Genomic DNA, 19,811 nt, shown 5'->3' with positions numbered 1-19,811 from the left:
GGGAGGAGGTTCACAATGCTCTCAATGAGTTTCAATCTAATTTAAACTCTCTCAAAGCTAGGGTAACTGAGACAGAATATAGAATTAGTGATCTGGAAGACAAACAGATAGAGAGAAAGGATCAGGAGGAAGCCTGGAACAAACAGCATAGAAACCACGAAAACAGAATCAGGGAAATAAATGATGCCATGAAGAGTTCCAACGTCAGAATTATTGGAATCCCTGAAGGGGAGGAGAAAGAAAAAAGTCTAGAAGATATAGTGGAACAAGTCCTTCATGAAAATTTTCCCAATCTCGCGAATGGAACCAGCGTTCATGTACTAGAGGCTAAACGGTCTCCACCCAAGATTATACATTCCAAAAAAACATCACGACACCTGATAGTCAAATTGAGGAATTATAATTGTAGGTATAATCTCTTGAAAGCCGCCAGGGCAAAGAGGGTCCTTACTTACATAGGGAAGCCCATCAGAATAACGTCAGACCTGTCCACAGAGACCTGGCAAGCCAGAAGAGGCTGGCAAGATATATTCAGGGCAGTAAATGAGAAGAACATGCAGCCAAGAATGCTTTATCCAGCAAGACTGACATTCAAAATGGATGGAGAGATAAAGAGTTTTCAAGACCCGGCAAGGCTTAAAAGACTATGCAACCACCAAGCCAACACTGCAGGAAATATTAAAGGGGATTCTATAAAAGAGGAAAAATCCCAAGAAGAGCATTGAACGGAAATATAGAGACAGTCTACAGAAAGAAGACTTCAAAGGTAACTCGATGTCAATAAAAACACATCTATCAATAATCACTCTCAATGTGAATGGCCTAAATGTACCCATAAAATGGCACAGGGTTGCAGATTGGATAAAACGACAGGCCCCATCCATATGTTGTCTACAAGAGACCCATTTTGAACCTAAGGATACACGCAGACTGAAAGTGAAGGGATGGAGAAGCATCTTTCATGCCAATGGGCCTCAAAAGAAGGCTGGGGTAGCGATTCTCATATCAGATAAATTGGACTTCAAACTAAAGACTGTAGTCAGAGATACAGAAGGACACTACATAATCCTTAAAGGGACTATCCACCAAGATCTAACAATTGTAAATATCTATGCTCCCAATATGGAAGCAGCCAATTACTTAAGAAAACTGTTAATCAAGATAAAGAGTCATATTGATATGAATACAGTAATCGTAGGAGATCTTAACACGCCTCTCTCAGAATTAGACAGATCATCGAAGCAGAAAATCAAGAAATAAACAAGAGCATTGAATGACACATTGGACCAGATGGACCTCATATATATATACAGAACATTCCACCCTAAAACAACAGAATACTCATCTTCTCAAGTGCACACGGAACCTTCTCCAGAATAGACCACATACTGGGTCACAAATCAGGATTCAACCAATAACAAAAGACTGAGATTATTCCCTGCATATTCTCAGATCACAATGCTTTGAAACTGGAGCTCAATCCCAAGGAAAAGTTCAGAAGGAACTCAAACACGTGGAAGCTAAAGACCACCTTGCTTAAGAATGCTTGAATCAACCAGGAGATCAAAGAAGAACTGAAACAATTCATGGAAACAAATAAGAATGAAGACACTTTGGTCCCAAACCCATGGGATACAGCAAAGGCGATCCTAAGGGGAAAATACATAGCCATCCAAGCTTCCCTCAAAAAACTTGAAAAATCCAGAACACACCAGCTGTCTCTACACCTTAAAGAACTGGAAAATCAAAAACAAATCAAACCAACTCCACACATAAGAAGGGAAATCATCAAGATTAGAGCTGAGATCAATGAGGTAGAAACCAGAGATACAGTAGAACGTATCAATGAAACAGGAAGCTGGTTTTTTGAAAGATTCAATAAGATCGATAAACCATTGGCCACACTAATTCAAAAGAAAAGAGAGAAAGCCCCAGTTCATAAGATTGTGAATGAAAAGGGAGAGATCACAACTAACACCAAGGAAGTAGAAACAATCATCAGAAGTTATTATTAACAGTTATATGCCAATAAGCTAAGCAACCTAGATGAAATGGATGCATTCCTGGAAAAATATAAACTACAAAAATTGAACCAGGAAGAAACCAACAACCTGAATAGACTGATATCTAATAACGAGATTGAAGCAGCGATCAAAAACCTCCCAAAAAAGAAGAGCCCAGGACCTGACGGATTCCCTGGGGAATTCTACCAAACCTTCAAAAAAGAAATAAAACCTATTCTCCTGAAGCTGTTTCAAAAAATTGGAGCAGAAGGAAAACTTCCAGACTCTTTCTATGAAGCCAGCATTACCCTGATCCCCAAACCAGGCAAAGACCCTACCAAAAAGAATTTTAGACTAATATCACTGATGAATATGGATGCTAAGATTCTCAACAAGATCCTAGCCAACAGGATCCAACAACACATTAAAAAGATTATCCACCATGATCAGGTGGGATTCATCCCTGGGCTACAAGGATGGTTCAACATTCTCAAATCAATCAATGTGATAGAACAAATTAATATGAGAAGAGAGAAGAACCACATGGTCCTCTCAATTGATGCAGAAAAAGCATTTGACAAAATCCAGCATCCATTCCTGATTAAAACGCTTCAAAGGATAGGGAGAGAGGGAACATTCCTGAACCTCATCAAATCTATCTATGAAAGACCCACAGCAAATATCATCCCCAATGGGAAAAAGCTTGCAGGCTTCCCGTTGAGATCAGGAACAAGACAAGGATGCCCACTTTCACCACTCTTATTCAACATAGTATTAGAAGTCCTAGCACCAGCAATCAGACAACAAAGAGAAATAAAAGGTATCCAAATTGGCAGTGAAGAAGTCAAACTCTCTCTCTTCGCAGATGACATGATTCTTTATATGGAAAACCCAAAACACTCCACCCCCAAACTACTAGAACTCATACAGCAATTCAGCAACGTGGCAGGATTCAAAGTCAATGTGCAGAAATCAGTGGCTTTCTTATACACTAACAATGAAAATACAGAAAGGGAAATTAGAGAATCGATTCCATTTACTATAGCACCAAGAACCATAAGATACCTGGGAATAAACCTAACCAAAGAGGTAAAGGATCTGTACTCGAGGAACTACAGAACACTCATGAAAGTAATTGAAGAAGACACAAATAGATGGAAGACCATTCCATGTTCTTGGATCGGAAGAATGAACATTGTTAAAATGTCTATACTGCCTAGAGCAATCTATACTTTTAATGCCATTCTGATCAAAATTCCACTGGTATTCTTCAAAGAGCTGGAGCAAAAAATCCTAAAATTTGTATGGAATCAGAAGAGACCCCGAATCGGTAAGGAAATGTTGAAAAACAAAAATAAAACTGGGGGCATCACGTTACCTGATTTCAAGTTTTATTACAAATCTGTGATCACAAAGACAGCATGGTACTGGCATAAAAACAGACACATAGACCAGTGGAACAGAGTAGAGAGCCCAGATATGGACCCTCAACTCTGTGGGCAAATAATCTTTGACAAAACAGGAAAAAATAGACAGTGGAAAAAAGACAGTCTCTTCAATAAATGGTGATGTGAAAACTGGACAGCTCTATGTAGAAGAATGAAACTCGACTTTTCTCTTACAACGTACAGAAAGATATACTCAAAATGGATAAAGGACCTCAACGTGAGAATCCATCAGAATCCTAGAGGAGAACATAGGCAGTAATCTCTTCGATATCAGCCACAGCAACTTCTTTCAAGATATGTCTCCAAAGGCAAAGGAAACAAAAGCGAAAATATATTTTTGGGACTTCATCAAAATCAAAAGCTTCTGCACAGCAAAGGAAATAGTCAAAGAGGCAACCCACGGAATGGGAGAAGATATTTGCAAATGACAGTACAGACAAAAGGTTGATATCCAGGATCTATTATGAACTCAAACTCAACACACATGAAACAGGCAAAATATCAAAAAATGGGCAGAAGATATGAACAGACACTTCTCCAATCAAGACATACAAATGGCTATCAGACACATGAAAAAATGTTCATCATCATTAGCCCTCAGGGAGATTCAAATTAAAACCACATTGAGATATCACCTTATACCAGTTAGAATGGCCAAAATTAACAAAACAGGAAACAACATGTGTTGGAGAGGATGTGGAGACAGGGGAACCCTCTTACACTGTTGGTGGGAATGCAAGTTGGTGCAGCCTCTTTGGAAAACAGTGTGGAGATTCCTCAAGGAATTAAAAATAGAGCTTCCCTATGACCCTGCCATTGCACTCCTGGGTATTTACCCCAAGGATACAGATGTCGTGAAAAGAAGGGCCATCTGTACCCCAATATTTATAGCAACAATGGCCACGGTCGCCAAACTATGTAAAGAACAAAGATGCCATTCAACGGACGAATGGATAAGGAAGATGTGGTCCATATACACTATGAAGTATTATGCCTCCATCAGAAATGATCAATACCCAACTTTTGTAGCAACATGGACGGGACTGGAAGAGATTATGCTGAGTGAAATCAGTCAAGCAGAGAGAGTCAATTATCATATGGCTTCACTTATTTGTGGAGAATAACAAATATCATGGAGGACAAGGGGTGTTAGAGAGGAGAATGGAGTTGGGTTATATTGGAAGGGGAGGTGAATCACGAGACACTATGGACTCTGAAAAACAATCTGAGGGGTTTGCAGTGGCTGGGGGGTGGGAGATTGGGGTACCAGGTAGTGGGTATTATAGAGGGCACTGATTGCATGGGGCACTGGGTGTGGTGAAAAAACATGAATACTGTTTTTCTGAAAATAAATAAATTGAAAATATTAAAAAAAATAATGAATACTGTTATGCTGAAAATAAATAAAAAATAAATTAAAAAAATCAAAAGCTTTTGCACAGCAAAGGAAACAGTCAAGAAAACAAAGAGGCAACCCATGGAATGGGAGAAGATAGTTGCAAGTGACAGTACAGACAAAAGGTTGATATCCAGGATCTATAAAGAACTCCACAAACTCAACACACACAAAACAGATAATCATATCAAAAAATGGGCAGAAGATATGGACAGACACTTCTCCAATGAAGACATATGAATGGCTATCAGACACATGAAAAAATGTTCATCATCACTAGCCTCAGGGAGATTCAAATTAAAACCACATTGAGATATCACCTTACACCAGTTAGAATGGCCAAAATTAGCAAGACAGGAAGCAACATGTGTTGGAGGGGATGTGGAGAAAGGGGGACTCTCTTCCACTTTTGGTGGGAATGCAAGTTGGTACAGCCTCTTTGGAGAACAGTGTGGCAATTCCTCAAGAAATTAAAAATAGAGCTTCCCTATGACCCTGCCATTGCACTACTGGGTATTTACCCCAAGGATACAGATGTCGTGAAATGAAGGGCCATCTGTACCCCAATGTTTATAGCACCAAAGGTCACAGTTGCTAAACTGTGGAAAGAACCAAGATGCCCTTCAATGGACGAATGGATAAGGAAGATGTGGTCCATATACTCTATGGAGTATTATACCTTCATCAGAAAAGATGAATACCCAAGATTTGTAGCAGCATGGACGGGACTGGAAGAGCTTACGCTGAGTGACATAAGTCAAGCAGAGAGAGTCAATTATCATATGTTTCACTTATTTGTGGAGCATAACAAATAGCATGGAGGACATGGGGAGTTAGGAGAAGGGAGTTGGGGGAAATTGGAAGGGGAGGTGAACCATGAGATACTATGGACTCTGAAAAACAATCTGAGGCATTTGAAGTGGTGGGGGGTGGGAGGTTGTGGGAACCAGGTGTTGCGTATTATAGAAGGCATGGATTTCATGGAGCACTGGGTGTGGTACAAAAACAATTAATACTGTTATGCTGAAAATAAAAAAAATAAATTAAAAAAAAAAGCTTCCATGAATTTTGCTCTCAAAATCAAAGGATCTACTAACAATATTGTTGTCAATACCCACTCTACTACAGCCAAATACTAATGAAAAAAGACTGTGGACCCCTCTCACCCTTTTCTGCTTCATCAGGGTTTCCTGCCCCACAGAACAGGTGGTGATATTTTGATTCACTGGAAGGGTTGTATTACCATGCTGGTCTTCCATTCTCCATCTGGTGGAATTATACAGGGCATATCAATTACTTTGTATGTGTGGGGAGGACTGAGCAGGGAGCTGAATATCCATTGCTTACCAGGGGGAACCAGGTGATGCAATGGTGCTATACACCTCAGCAAGTGTCTGTAAAATTTAGCAGGAAGCTGAACACCTACCCGCATCATACAGCAATAAGACTTAATAAGACAGTGTGAGAGAAGTCACGATTTCTCTACACTCTACCACCATGTAAAGCACCTCCTGGTATCAATAAGCCCAAACGAACATCCACTCTCACTGCATATCAATGACAATAAATAAGAAAGTGTGTGACGGGGCTACTTCTTTCTCTAGTTTCACCAAGGTCCAGTAGGGAACTGACCTGATACCCCCAATTGGAGGCAACAAAGTGGTGTGAGCTGGTGCCTTACTTTTGCTGAGAATGTGTCAATGGGCCTAAGAGGGAAGATGCCCCTTTACCCTTAATACACAACAAACAAGTGTTTTAGCATTACACTTTGCTGGAAATGTGTGTGTGTGTTTGTGTGTGTGTGTGTGTGTGTGTGTGTGTGTGATGTGAGACAATAAGAAGATGAGCATACACACTCACCAAGACTAAACTACACCTAATTAGGAGAACTTGCTGATTGAAAAAAGAGAGAGAGAGAGATTGAACAATAATGAGAATTACATAATATCTAAAATGTCCAGGATACAATGAAAATCACTAATCATAGCAACAACTAGGAAAATCACAACTTGAGTGAAAAAACACATTCTATATGTGCCAATGGCACCATGAACAAGATATTAAATTCACCTGACAAAAATTTTAAGAAGTTTTTATAAAAATACTACACAAAGTAATTGCAGATCCTTTTAAAGGAACCAAACAATAGAAAATCTCAGCAAAGCAGAAGAAATTATTAAAAAATAACCAAAACCAAGTTATAGAAATTAATAATACAATAGCAAAATAAAAAGCCTGATAGATGAGCACAAATAGTAAAGTGAGGATGGCAAAGAAAAGAATTAATGAATTTGAAGACTGAAGAAAAGAATCTACTCAATCTGAACAACAGATTAAAAGAAGTCTGAAGAAAATAATCACCGTCTTAGGGATCTGTGCACAATAACAAAAGAATTAACATTCAAAACATCAGAGTATCAGAAGAGAGAATAAACTGCACAAATAACAAAATACTTGGAAAAAAAAATAATGTATTACAACTCCCCCAAATGGGAGAAACACATTAATCTGTAGGTTTAAGAAGCTGGACATATAAAAAAAAGTATAAAACAAAAGAAATCTGTGCTAATAAACCTCTGAAAAATTAAAAAAATATATTGGAAAAAGCTAGAAAGAAATGACACCATACTTTTAGAAAAAAAAAAATCAAATGACAAGGGATTCCTCATCTGACAACATGAAGGTAAAGAGGAAGTAAAACAATATTTTCCAGGAACTAAAAGAAAAGAATCATCAAATATAAATGTTATACCCAGAAAAACTGTTCAGAAGAAAAGGAAATAATGACATTCTTAGAGAAGGGAAAACAAAGAGAATCTATATCTAACAAACATACCATTAAGGAAAAGCTAAAGAAAGTATTTTTTTCTTTTCTAAAGATTTTATTTATTCATTTGAGAAAGAGATACTGAGAGAGAGAGAGAGAGAGAGAGAGAGAGAGTGAACACAAGCAGGGGGAGGGGTAGAGGGAGAAGCAGAGTCCCCACTGAGCAGGGAACCAGATGCAGGACTCAATCCCAGGACCCTGGGATCATTACCCAAGCGAAAGGCAGACTTTGAAACAACTGAGCCACATAAGTGCCCTAAAAAAAGTTTTTTAAACATAAAGGAAGGAATAAAGGTATCTTGGAGCTTAAGAAAGAAAAGGAGGACATTGGGATGGCTAAGCATCAGAGCAAAAATATAATAGACTACCTTTTTTCTTTTAAATTCAATTAGCCAACATATTGCACGTCATTAGTTTCAGATGTAGTGTTCATTGATTCTTCTTCTTCTTTTTTTTTTTTTTTTTTTATAAACATATAATATATTTTTATCCCCAGGGGTACAGGTCTGTGAATTGCCAGGTTTACACATTTCACAGCACTCACCAAAGCACATACCCTCCCCAATGTCCATAACCCCACCCCCCTTCTCCCAACTCCCCTCCCCCCAGCAACCCTCAGTTTGTTTTGTGAGATTAAGAGTCACTTATGGTTTGTCTCCCTCCCAATCCCATCTTGTTTCATTGATTCTTCTCCTACCCCCTTAAGCCCCCATATTGCATCACAACTTCCTCATATCAGGGAGATCATATGATAGTTGTCTTTCTCCGCTTGACTTATTTTGCTAAGCATGATACACTCTAGTTCCATCCATGTCATTGCAAATGGCAAAATTTCATTTCTTTTGATGGCTGCATAGTATTCCATTGTGTATATATACCACATCTTCTTGATCCATTCATCTGTTGATGGACATCTAGGTTCTTTCCATAGTTTGGCTATTGTGGACATTGCTGCTATAAACATTGGGGTGCACGTGCCCCTTCAGATCACTATGTTTGTATCTTTAGGGTAAATACCCAGTAGTGCAATTGCTGGGTCATAGGGCAGTTCTATTCTCAACATTTTGAGGAACCCCCATGCTGTTTTCCAGAGTGGTTGCACCAGCTTGCAGTCCCACCAACAGTGTAGGAGTGTTCCCCTTTCTCTGCATCCTTGCCAGCATCTGTCATTTCCTGACTTGTTAATTTTAGCCATTCTGACTGTTGTGAGGTAATATCTCATTGTGGTTTTGATTTGTATTTCCCTGATGCTGAGTCATATGGAGCACTTTTTCATGTGTCTGTTGGCCATCTGGATGTCTTCTTTGCAGAAATGTCTGTTCATGTCCTCTGTCCATTTCTTGATTGGATTATTTGTTCGTTGGGTGTTGAGTTTGCTAAGTTCTTTATGGATTTTGGACACTAGCCCTTTATCTGATATGTCATTTGCAAATATCTTCTCCCATTCTATCAGTTGTCTTTTGGTTTTATTAACCATTTCCTTTACTGTGCAAAAGCTTTTGATCTTGATGAAATCCCAATAGTTCATTTTTGCCCTTGCTTCCCTTGCCTTTGGCGATGTTCCTAGGAAGATGTTGCTGCGGCGGAGGTTGAAGAGGTTGCTGCCTGTGTTCTCCTCAAAGATTTTGATGGATTACTTTCTCACATTGAGGTCCTTCATCCATTTTGAGTCCTTTTTCATGTGTGGGGTAAGGAAATGGTCCAATTTCATTTTTCTGCATGTGGCTGTCCAATTTTCCCAACACCATTTATTGAAGAGGCTGTCTTTTTTTCCATTGGACATTCTTTCATGCTTTGTCGAAGATTAGTTGACCACAGAGTTGAGGGTCTGTTTCTAGGCTCTCTATTCTGTTCCATTGATCTATGTGTCTGTTTTTGTGCCATTACCATGCTGTCTTGATGATGACAGCTTTGTAATAGAGCTTGAAGTCTGGAATTGTGATGCCACCAACTTTGGCTTTCTTTTTCAATATCCCTTTGGCTATTCGAAGTCTTTTCTGGTTCCATATAAGTTTTAGGATTATTTGTTCCATTTTTTGAAAAAGATGGATGGCACTTTGATAGGAACTGCATTAAATGTGTAGATTGCTTTAGGTAGCATAGACATTTTAAGCATAGACAATATTTATTCTTCCAATCCAGGAGCATAGAACATTTTTCCATTTCTTTGTGTCTCCCTCAATTTTTTTCATGAGTGCTTTATAGTTTTCTGAGTATATATTCTTTGTCTCATTGGTTAGGCTTCTTCCTAGATATCTTATGGTTTTGGGTGCAATTGTAAATGGGATTGACTCCTTAATTTCTCTTTCTTCTGTCTTGCTGTTGGTGTAGAGAAATGCAACTGCTTTCTGTGCATTGATTTTATATCCTGACACTTTACTGAATTCCTGTACAAGTTCTAGCAGTTTTGGAGTGGAGTCTTTTGGGTTTTCCACATATAGTATCATATCATCTGCAAAGAGTGATAGTTTGACTTCTTTGCCGGTTTGGATGCCTTTAATTTCCTTTTGTTGTCTGATTGCTGAGGCTACAACTTCTAGTACTATGTTGAATAGCAGTGGTGATAATGGACATCCCTGCCGTGTTCCTGACCTTAGTGGAAAAGCTTTCAGTTTTTCTCCATTGAGAATGATATTTGCGGTGCGTTTTTCATAGATGGCTTTGATAATATTCAGGTATGTGCCCTCTATCCCTACACTTTGAACAAAGAGTTTTGATCAGGAAAGGATGCTGTACTTTGTCAAATGCCTTTTCAGCATCTATTGAGAGTATCATATGGTTCTTGTTCTTTCTTTTATTAATGTGCTGTATCACATTGATTGATTTGCAGATGTTGAACCAACCTTGCAGCCCTGGAATAAATCCCACTTGGTCGTGGTGAATGATCCTTTTAATGTACTGTTGAATCCTATTGGCTAGTATTTTGGTGAGAATTTTCCCATCTGTGTTCATCAAGGATATTGGTCTATAGCTCTCTTTTTTGATGGGATCCTTGTCTGGTTTTGGGATCAAGGTGAGGCTGGCCTCATAAAAAGAGTTTGGAAGTTTTCCTTCCATTTCTATTTTTTGGAACAGTTTCAGGAGAATAGGAATTAGTTCTTCTTTAAATGTTTGGTAGAATTCCCCCAGGAAGCCGTCTGGCCCTGGGCTTTTGTTTGTTTGGAGATTTTTAATGACTGTTTCAATCTCCTTACTGGTTATGGGTCTGTTCAGGCTTTCTATTTCTTCCTGGTTCAGTTGTGGTAGTTTATATGTTTCTAGGAATGCATCCATTTCTTCCAGATTGTCAAATTTATTGCCGTGGAGTTGCTCATAGTATGTTCTTATAATAGTTTGTATTTCTTTGGTGTTAGTTGTGATCTCTCCTCTTTCATTCATGATTTTATTTATTTGGGTCCTTTCTCTTTTCTTTTTGATAAGTTGGGCCAGGGGTTTATCAATCTTATTAATTCTTTCAAAGAACCAGCTCCTAGTTTCGTTGATTTGTTCTATTATTTGTTTGTTTCTATTTCATTGATTTCTGCTCTGATCTTTATGATTTGTCTTCTCCTGCTGGGTTTAGGGTTTATTTCTTGTTCTTCCTCCAGCTCCTTTAGGTGTAGGGTTAGGTTGTGTACCTGAGACCTTTCTTGTTTCTTGAGAAAGGCTTGAACTGTTATATATTTTTCTCTCAGGACTGCCTTTGTTGTGTCCTACAGATTTTGAATTGTTGTATTTTCATTATCATTTGTTTCCATGAATTTTTTCAATTCTTCTTTAATTTCCTGGTTAACCCATTCATTCTTTAGAAGGATGCTGTTTAGTCTCCACGTACTTGGGTTCTTTCCAAATTTCCTCTTGTGATTGAGTTCTAGCTTCTGAGCATTGTGGTCTGAAAATGCACAGGGAATGATCCCAATCTTTTGATACCAGTTGAGATCTGATTTAGGACCGAGGATGTGATCTATTCTGGAGAATGTTCCATGTGCACTAGAGAAGAATGTGTATTCTGTTGCTTTGGGATGAAATGTTCTGAATATATCTGTGATGTCCCTCTAGCCCAGTGTGTCATTTAAGGTCTTTATTTTCTTGTTGATCTTTTGCTTGGATGATCTGCCCATTTCAGTGAGGGGAGTGTTAAAGTCCCCTACTATTATTGTATTATTGAGGATGTCTTTCTTTGATTTTGTTATTAATTTGTTTATATAGTTGGCTGCTCCCACATTCAGGGTAACTATTGAGAGATATGAATTTAGTGCCATGTATTGCCTGTAAGGTGACTGTTCCTGTATATTGTCTCTGTTCCTTTCTGATCTACTACTTTTAGGCTCTCTCTTTGCTTAGAGGACCCATTTCAATATTTTCTGTAGTGCTGGTTTGGTGTTTGCAAATTCTTTCAGTTTTTGGTTGTCCTGGAACCTTTTAATCTCTCCTTTTATTTTCAATGATAGCCTAGCTGGATATAGTATTCTTGGCTGCATGTTTTTCTCATTTAGTGCTCTGAATATATCATGCCAGCTCTTTCTGGCCTTCCAGGTCTCTGTGGATAAGTCTGCTGCCAATCCAACATTTTTACCATTGTATGTTACAGACTTCTTTTCCCGGGCTGCTTTCAGGATTTTCTCTTTGCCACTAAGACTTGTAAATTATACTATTAGGTGACCGGGTGTGGACCTATTCTTATTGGTTTTGAGAGGGGTTCTCTGCACCTCCTGGATTTTAATGCTTGTTCCCTTTGCCATATTGGGGGAAATTCTCTCCAATAATACTCTCCAGTATACCTTCTGCTCCCCTCTCTCTTTCTTCTTCTTCTGGAATCCCAGTTATTCTAATGTTGTTTCATCTTATGGTGTCACTTATCTCTCAAATTTTCCCCTCGTGGTCCAGTAGCTGTTTGTTCCTGTTTTGCTCAGCTTCTTTATTCTCTGTCATTTGGTCTTCTATATTTCTAATTCTTTCTTCTGCTTCATTTATCCTAGCAGTGAGAGCCTCCATTTTTGATTGCACCTCATTAATAGCTTTTTTGATTTCAACTTGGTTAGATTTTAGTTCTTTTATTTCTCCTGAAAGGGATTTTTTATCTCCCGAGAGGGTTTCTCTAATATCTTCCATGCCTTTTTCGAGCCCGGCTAGAACTTTGAGAATCGTCATTCTGAACTCTAGATCTGACATATTGCCAATGTCTGTATTGATTAGGTCCCTAGCCTTCGGTACTATCTCTTGTTCTTTTTTTTTTTTTTTGTGGTTAATTTTTCTTCCTTGTCATTTTGTCCAGATAAGAGTATATGAAGGAGCAAGTAAAATACTAAAAGGGTGGCAACAACCCCAGGAAAATATGCTTTAACCAAATCAGAAGCCATCCCAAATCATGAGCGGGGAGAAAGGGGATAAAAAGAGGTTCAGAACGAAAAAGAAAAAATGAAAGAAAAGAAGCAACCAAAAAACGAAAACGAATAAAGAAAAAGTATAAAAAAGAATATATATATATATATATATATATATATATATATATATATTAGATAAACTAGTTAAAAACGTTAAAAAAGAAAAGGGTAAAAGTTAAAAAAATTTAGCAGAAGAATAGAAAAAAAAATGAAAAAGAAAAAAAATTAAATTAACTCTAAGACTAAAGAATCATGGGGAGAAAGCCATGAGTTCCATGCTTTGCTTTCTCCTCCTCTGGAATTCCGCTGCTTTCCTTGGTATTGAAACTGCACACCTTGGTAGGTGAACTTGTTCCTGGCTGGATTTCTTGTTGATCTTCTGGGGGAGGGAACTGTTGTAATGATTCTCAAGTGTCTTTGCCCCAGGCGGAATTTCACTGCCCTTACCAGAGGCCAGGCTGAGTAATCCGCTCGGGTTTGCTTTCGGGAGCTTCTGTTCCCTGAGCGCTTTCCGTAGAGTTCCAGAGGATGGGAATGAAAATGGTGGCCTCCTGGTCTGCAGCCTGGAGGAGCCGAGGGCCCAGGGCCCTACTCCTCAGTGCACCCTCAGAGAACAGCGCCCAATTACTTCCATCTCCATGGCCTCCGGCCACACTCTGAGCTCACCAAGCCTGCAAATGGTTCAAGGTAACCCCGAGCTGGGAGCTCACTCCTTGGCTCTGTCTCTGTAGCCAGCTTCCCCATTCTAATATCTGTAAGCTCTGTGACACTCAGACACCCCCGATACTTCTGTGACCCTGCGGGACCTGAGGCCATGCTGACCCCGCATGGGCTTCACCCCAGTTTAGCCTCTGGAGTGATGTCCCTCAGCGGGACAGACTTTTAAAAGTCTTGATTTTGTGCTCCATTGCTCTGCCGCTTTCCGGGAGCCAGCCCCTCCCCTGGGGGTCTATCTTCCCATCGCCTTGGATTCACTTCTCTGCCAGTCCTACCTTTCAGAAAGTGGTTGATTTTCTGTTTCTAGAATTGCTGTTCTTCTTCTCTTTGATCTGCCGTTGGATTTGTAGGTCTTTGAAATATTTAGATAAACTATCTAGCTGATCTCCTGCTACCTGAAGTAGTTTCAGCCTGCTACTTGTCTGCCATTTTGATTCCTCCCCCTATTTTTTGCTTTTCTTAAGCGATTCTTACTGGTATACTTTATGTATATATATAATTTTTTTTTTTTGCTTTTGTACTTTCTATTTTTCTTACTGTTACTTATGGTTTTTGTTTTCCACTCACAATGTCCCTTAACCTTTTTTTTTTCTTTTTTGTGGGCCTGGTTTAATGGTCATAAATTTTTCCAGCTTTTGTTTTCTAAGAAATGCTTTATCTTTCCCTCTATTCTGACTGATAGCAAGGGAAACAAACTGAGGGTTTTAGAGTGGAAAGGGGTAGGGGAATGAGATAGCCTGGAAATGGATATTGAGAAGGGCATGCATTGTATGGGGCACTGGGTGTTATACACAAACAATGAATCTTGGAATACTATCTCAAAAACTAATGATGCACGGGGTTCCTGGGAGGCTTCGTGGGTTAGAACCTCTGCCTTCAGATCAGGTCATGATCTCGGGGTCCTCAGATCGAGCCCCACATTGGGCTCTCTACTCAATGGGGAGCCTGCTTCCCCCTCTCTCTCTGCCTGACTCTCTGCCTACTTGTGATTTCTCTCTCTCTGTCAAATAAATAAATAAAATCTTTAAAAAATTAATGATGTACTGTATGGTGAGTAACATAACATAATAAAACAAATAAAGAAAATAAATAAAGAAAAACAAAGCAAAACAAAACACTGAACAATATCCTTGCTGGATGAAGTATTCTTAGCTGCAGATTTTTCCCTTTTAGCACCTTTACATAATGCAAATTTCCTCTGGCCTGCAAAGTTTCTGCTGAGAAATCAGTTGATATGTAACTGTTTTCTTTTCTCTTGCAACCTTTAATATTCCTTTTGTATCACTATTATTCACCATTTTAATTACTGTGTGTCTTGGTGTGGACCTCCTTAGGTTGAATTTTTTGGAGAATCTCTTTGTCTTCTGAATCTGGAACTCTGTTTCCCTCCCCAGATTAAGGGGGTTTTCAGCTATTATTTCTTCAAACATATTTTGTGCACTTCTTTTTCTTCTTCTCCTTCTGGAGTACCTGTAATGTGAATGTTATTACACTTGATGAGGTCACTGAGATCTCTAAGTCTATTCTCATTATGCAATATTTGTATCTTACCTGTTCAGCTTGTTTTCCATTACTCTCTCTTCCAGGTCACTGATACTTTCCTCCGCCTCCTGTAGTTTACTATTTATTCCAGCCATTGTACTTTTAATTTCACTTATTGAGTGTTTCATCTCTGATATTTTATTTATATCTCTTTGTCAAACACCGCATTGATGTCTGTCATCCTTTACTGAAGTCCAGTGAGTATCTTTATGATCATTACTTTAAATTATGTATCAGACATATTACTTATTTCTCTTTCACTTCTATCTTTTGCTGGGATTTTGTCATATTCTTTCATTTAGCACATATTCCTCTGTCTCCTTATTTTGTGTACATATCTGTGTTTGTTTCCTGTGTTAGGAAATTCTGCTATGTCTTCTACTCTTAAAAGTAGTGGCTTTGTGAAAAAGAGGTCCTGAAGTCCCTTATAGCACAGTTTCTCCTAATCATCAGAACCGAAACTTCAGTTCAGATTCCTCTTTGTGTTGCTTGTGCCCTGCTTTTGTGTCTGAGTCACTTTTCCTTTCAGTTCGAACATCTGTACTGACTCCTTGCTTGTTGTGTGCTGTGTTTGCTCTCTGTGATGTTAGTGAGACCCAGACAGGCAAGCTCCTAGGGAGTACTGCAGCAGAAGGGCTTTGTTGCCAGGTGGCAGTTTTAGCAAAATTTTCATGGAGCCTCTAGTCTTTGACCAGATCCCCTGGATCATATTAGTTCCTTGGGCATGACACAGAATCAGTGGCTGGACAGGCTGTAAGTCCTTCACAAAATTTTTAATGAGCTAAGTAAGGGCTGAGGCCAGTAGACTTGGGGTGGGTGGGTCCTTGTAGAACTTGTGGATGGGGTGTGCTGCTAGCAGGTTAGGTAGCAATTGTTTGTGCAGTGCTATTCCCCACAACCCCAGAGGTGTCTTTGTGTTTATGTTGGGAGTGGGGGAGAAAGTATCCCAGGTTCCAGAGAAGTCTCCTAACACACTCTGAAATCAGTGTAAACTAATATCCCTCCCTTTCTGCAAGCTGTTGCTTCTATGTTGCTTCTCCTTGTCTTTTTAAGGGCAAAAACCCAGCTATCACTGGTTCTTCCAGGTTTCTCAGTGCTGAGTCAGTTGACTTTTAAAGTTCCAGACTTCAGAAAAAAAAGATGGTGGAGGAGTAGGGGACCCTATTTCAACTGGTCCCTTGAATTAAGCTGGATATCTACCAAAACATTCTGATCACCCATGAAATCAGCCTAAGATGTAAAACTTTATATCTGAATCTCTACAAGCATAAAATCTTTAACAGTCTTGAGGTATGAAGTGGGTAGTTGTGATTCTGCATACAGATATCACAAGATAAGAAGAAGAGAGATAGCCAACATAAGCTGGCACCAGGAAGGGGAAACAGCAAGTGGAGCACAAAACCGTCCCATGCTGAAGACAGGACATAGACTTGCAGACAAGTATCAGTGGGGAAAGGCCTTCAGTGTAGCACCCTGACAGGATCCAGGAGCTGTAGGTGTATGTGTATGAACCAGTGGCTTGAAAGAAGAAAGAAAAAAAAAAAAAGGAAAAATATCCCATGCTCATGGATTGGAAGAATAAGCATTGTTAAAATGTCTATGCTACCCAGAGCAATCTATATTTTCATTGCCATCCTGATCAAAATACCATCGACATTCTTCACAGAGCTGGAACAAACAATCCTGAAATTTGTATGGAAGCAGAAAGGACACCAAATCACCCAGGAAATATTGAAAAAACAAAACAAAGCTGGGGGCATCACAGTGACTGATTTCAAGCTATATTACAAAGCTGTGATCACAAAACAGCATGGTACTTGCAAAAAAACAGAAGCATGGGTCAATGGAACAGAATAGAGGTTCAGATATGGACCCTCAACCCTATGGTCAACTGATCTTCAACAAAGCAGGGAAAAATATCCAATGGAAAAAAGACAGTCTCTTCAATAAACGGTGCTGGGAAAATTGGACAGCTATGCATACATTCTCTTACACCATTCACAATGATAAACTCAAAAGGGATGAAAGACCTAAATGTGAGACGAATTCATCAAAAGCCTAGAGGAGAACATAGGCAGTGACCTCTTTGGCACTGGCCACTGCAACTTCTTTCAGGTCACATCTCCAAAGGTAAGGGAAAGAAAAGCAAAAATGAACTTTTGAGACTCATCAAGATAAAAAGCTTTTGCACATCAAAGGAAACATACAACAAAGTTAAGAAGCAAAGGATGGAACGTGAGAAGATATCTGTAAATGACATTATATAAAAAGGGCTGGTATCCAAAAATCTATAAAGAACTTCTCAAACTCAATTCTCAAAAAACAAATAATCCAGTCAAAAAAATGGGCAGCAGACAAATAAAAGACACTTCTCCAAAGAAGACATACAAATGGCTAACAGACACATGAAAAATGTTCAACATCATTAACCATCAGGGAAATACAAATGAAAAACACATTGAGATGCTTACACCAGTTAGAATATCAAAGGTTAACAAGACAGGAAAGAACAAATGTTGGAGAGGATGTGGAGAAAGGGGAACACTCTTACACTGTTGGTGGGAATGCAAGTTGGTGCAACCACTTTGGAAAACAGTGTGAAGGTTCCTCAAAAAATTAAAAATAGAGCTACTCTATGGCCCTTCAGTTGCACTACTGGGTATTTACCCCAAAGATACAGATGTAGTAAAAAGAGGGGCCATATGCATGCCAATGTTCATAGCAGCAATGTCACCAATAGCCAAACTTTAGAAAGAGCTGGATGCCCTTTAACAGATGAATGGATAAAGAAGATGTGGTTTATATATACAATGGAATATTACTCAACCATCAGAAAAGATGGCTACCCACCATTTGCATCCACATGCATGGGACTGGAGAAGATTATGCTAAGTGACATAAGTCAAGCAGAGAAAGACAATTATCAAATGGTTTCACTTATATGTAGAACAGAAAGAAGAATGAATAGCACGGAGGGCATTAGGAAAAAGAAAGAAAAAAGGAAGGGGAGAATCAGAGAGGGGGACGAACTATGAAAGGCTACGGACTCCAGGAAACAAACTGAAGATTTCAGAGGGTTGGGTGCTTTAGGTTAGCCTGGTGATGGGTATTAAGAAGGGCATGTATTGCAAAGAGCAATAGGTGTTATATGCAAACAATGAATCATGGAACACTATATTAAAAACTAATGAAGTACTGTATTGTGACAAATACATACATATATACATACATACGTACGTACACTCCAGGCTTCAAGTCTTGCTTGTTATACAAACATACAAAATTAGCCCTCTGGTTTTCAAGGCCAGACATTATGAGGACTTGTTTTCCCCATGTGCACTCCCTGATGACTTACCCTGTCTCTGATTTTAGGTCTCTACCTCCTGTGGGAAGCTCTAGACCACCATTTTTGCCTTTTTTAACTTCACTGATGTGGATTCTCCACATTTAATTGTGGAGTTTCTTTTGCCAGTTTATTTACTCAGATGTGAGTGATATCAAATTGTAAACATGGAATAAGGTGAGCTTAGGGGTCTCCCACTCTGCCATCTTCACATGCCTCCTTCATAACTGAGATGTTTTCTTACAGTGTTGTTATTTATATTAGGAAAACAGTGAGCACTTCACCTTTAGTTTATTGAAACTGACAACACAATAATCTCATAAGCCTCTTCAGACCATATGGTGATGACACAGTTAAGGATATGGCAATGTTGACACACAAAAATTATAATAGATTAAATAATGTGGCAGAAATTGATTTTCAAAATTTACCACTTAGATTATTGAAGCAAAAAATGATCCACACCAAAACACTTCATATAAACTCACTTTCATCAGCTTTGTCTCTCTTCTTTATCCTAAGCAATATTTTCCCACATTGGAACAATATTACCACCAGGTGCTCATCTGCTGATTGAATTCCTATGTAGCTTTATATTTTTACTTTATATCTTCACTTAATGTTCTTCTCCTTTAATTTTTTATTTCCATTAATATAAAAAACAAATTTTTCTATTTAATGGTATTATTTCTATTACATACATACACAGAGAAATGACTAAATTCTCTAGATAAAGAAATCATATCAATGCTATCCTGCCATATGTGCTTTTCCAATTTTCTTTTGGGTCATCTTAAGCCAAACCAAGAGGATCATTACTTACACTTCAATATCTATTCTATCATGCCAATTTTGTTATGATAACTCAATGTAATTATCATTTTTTATAAGTAAGAAAGTAAGTAATGAGCTCACCACATACTTAGGCTGGCCTAGAGAAATGACCTTGGATTTATTTTCACACAGTATATTTGGAAAATACTGACAGAAAATAATTGTTAAATAATATTGTGTGCAGAGAGACTTTAACTTGCTATCTCTACTTGGAATGCATGACCTGTAGGCTCACTCCAGAGTTGAGTAAAGCATGGTTGATATGTAACCATGACTCACTCAACATGACCCTGAATAATATATATTATATATATTGACAACCAGATTTTCTTGTTTTT

The sequence above is a fragment of the Mustela putorius genome, unplaced genomic scaffold (assembly GCF_011764305.1).
Source record: "Mustela putorius furo isolate JIRA1106 unplaced genomic scaffold, ASM1176430v1.1 tig00003972_pilon_pilon_pilon, whole genome shotgun sequence".
In the NCBI taxonomy this organism is placed as follows: domain Eukaryota; kingdom Metazoa; phylum Chordata; class Mammalia; order Carnivora; family Mustelidae; genus Mustela; species Mustela putorius.
The sequence above is the reverse complement of the archived record's forward strand: the minus strand, read 5'-3'. Positions refer to the sequence as shown.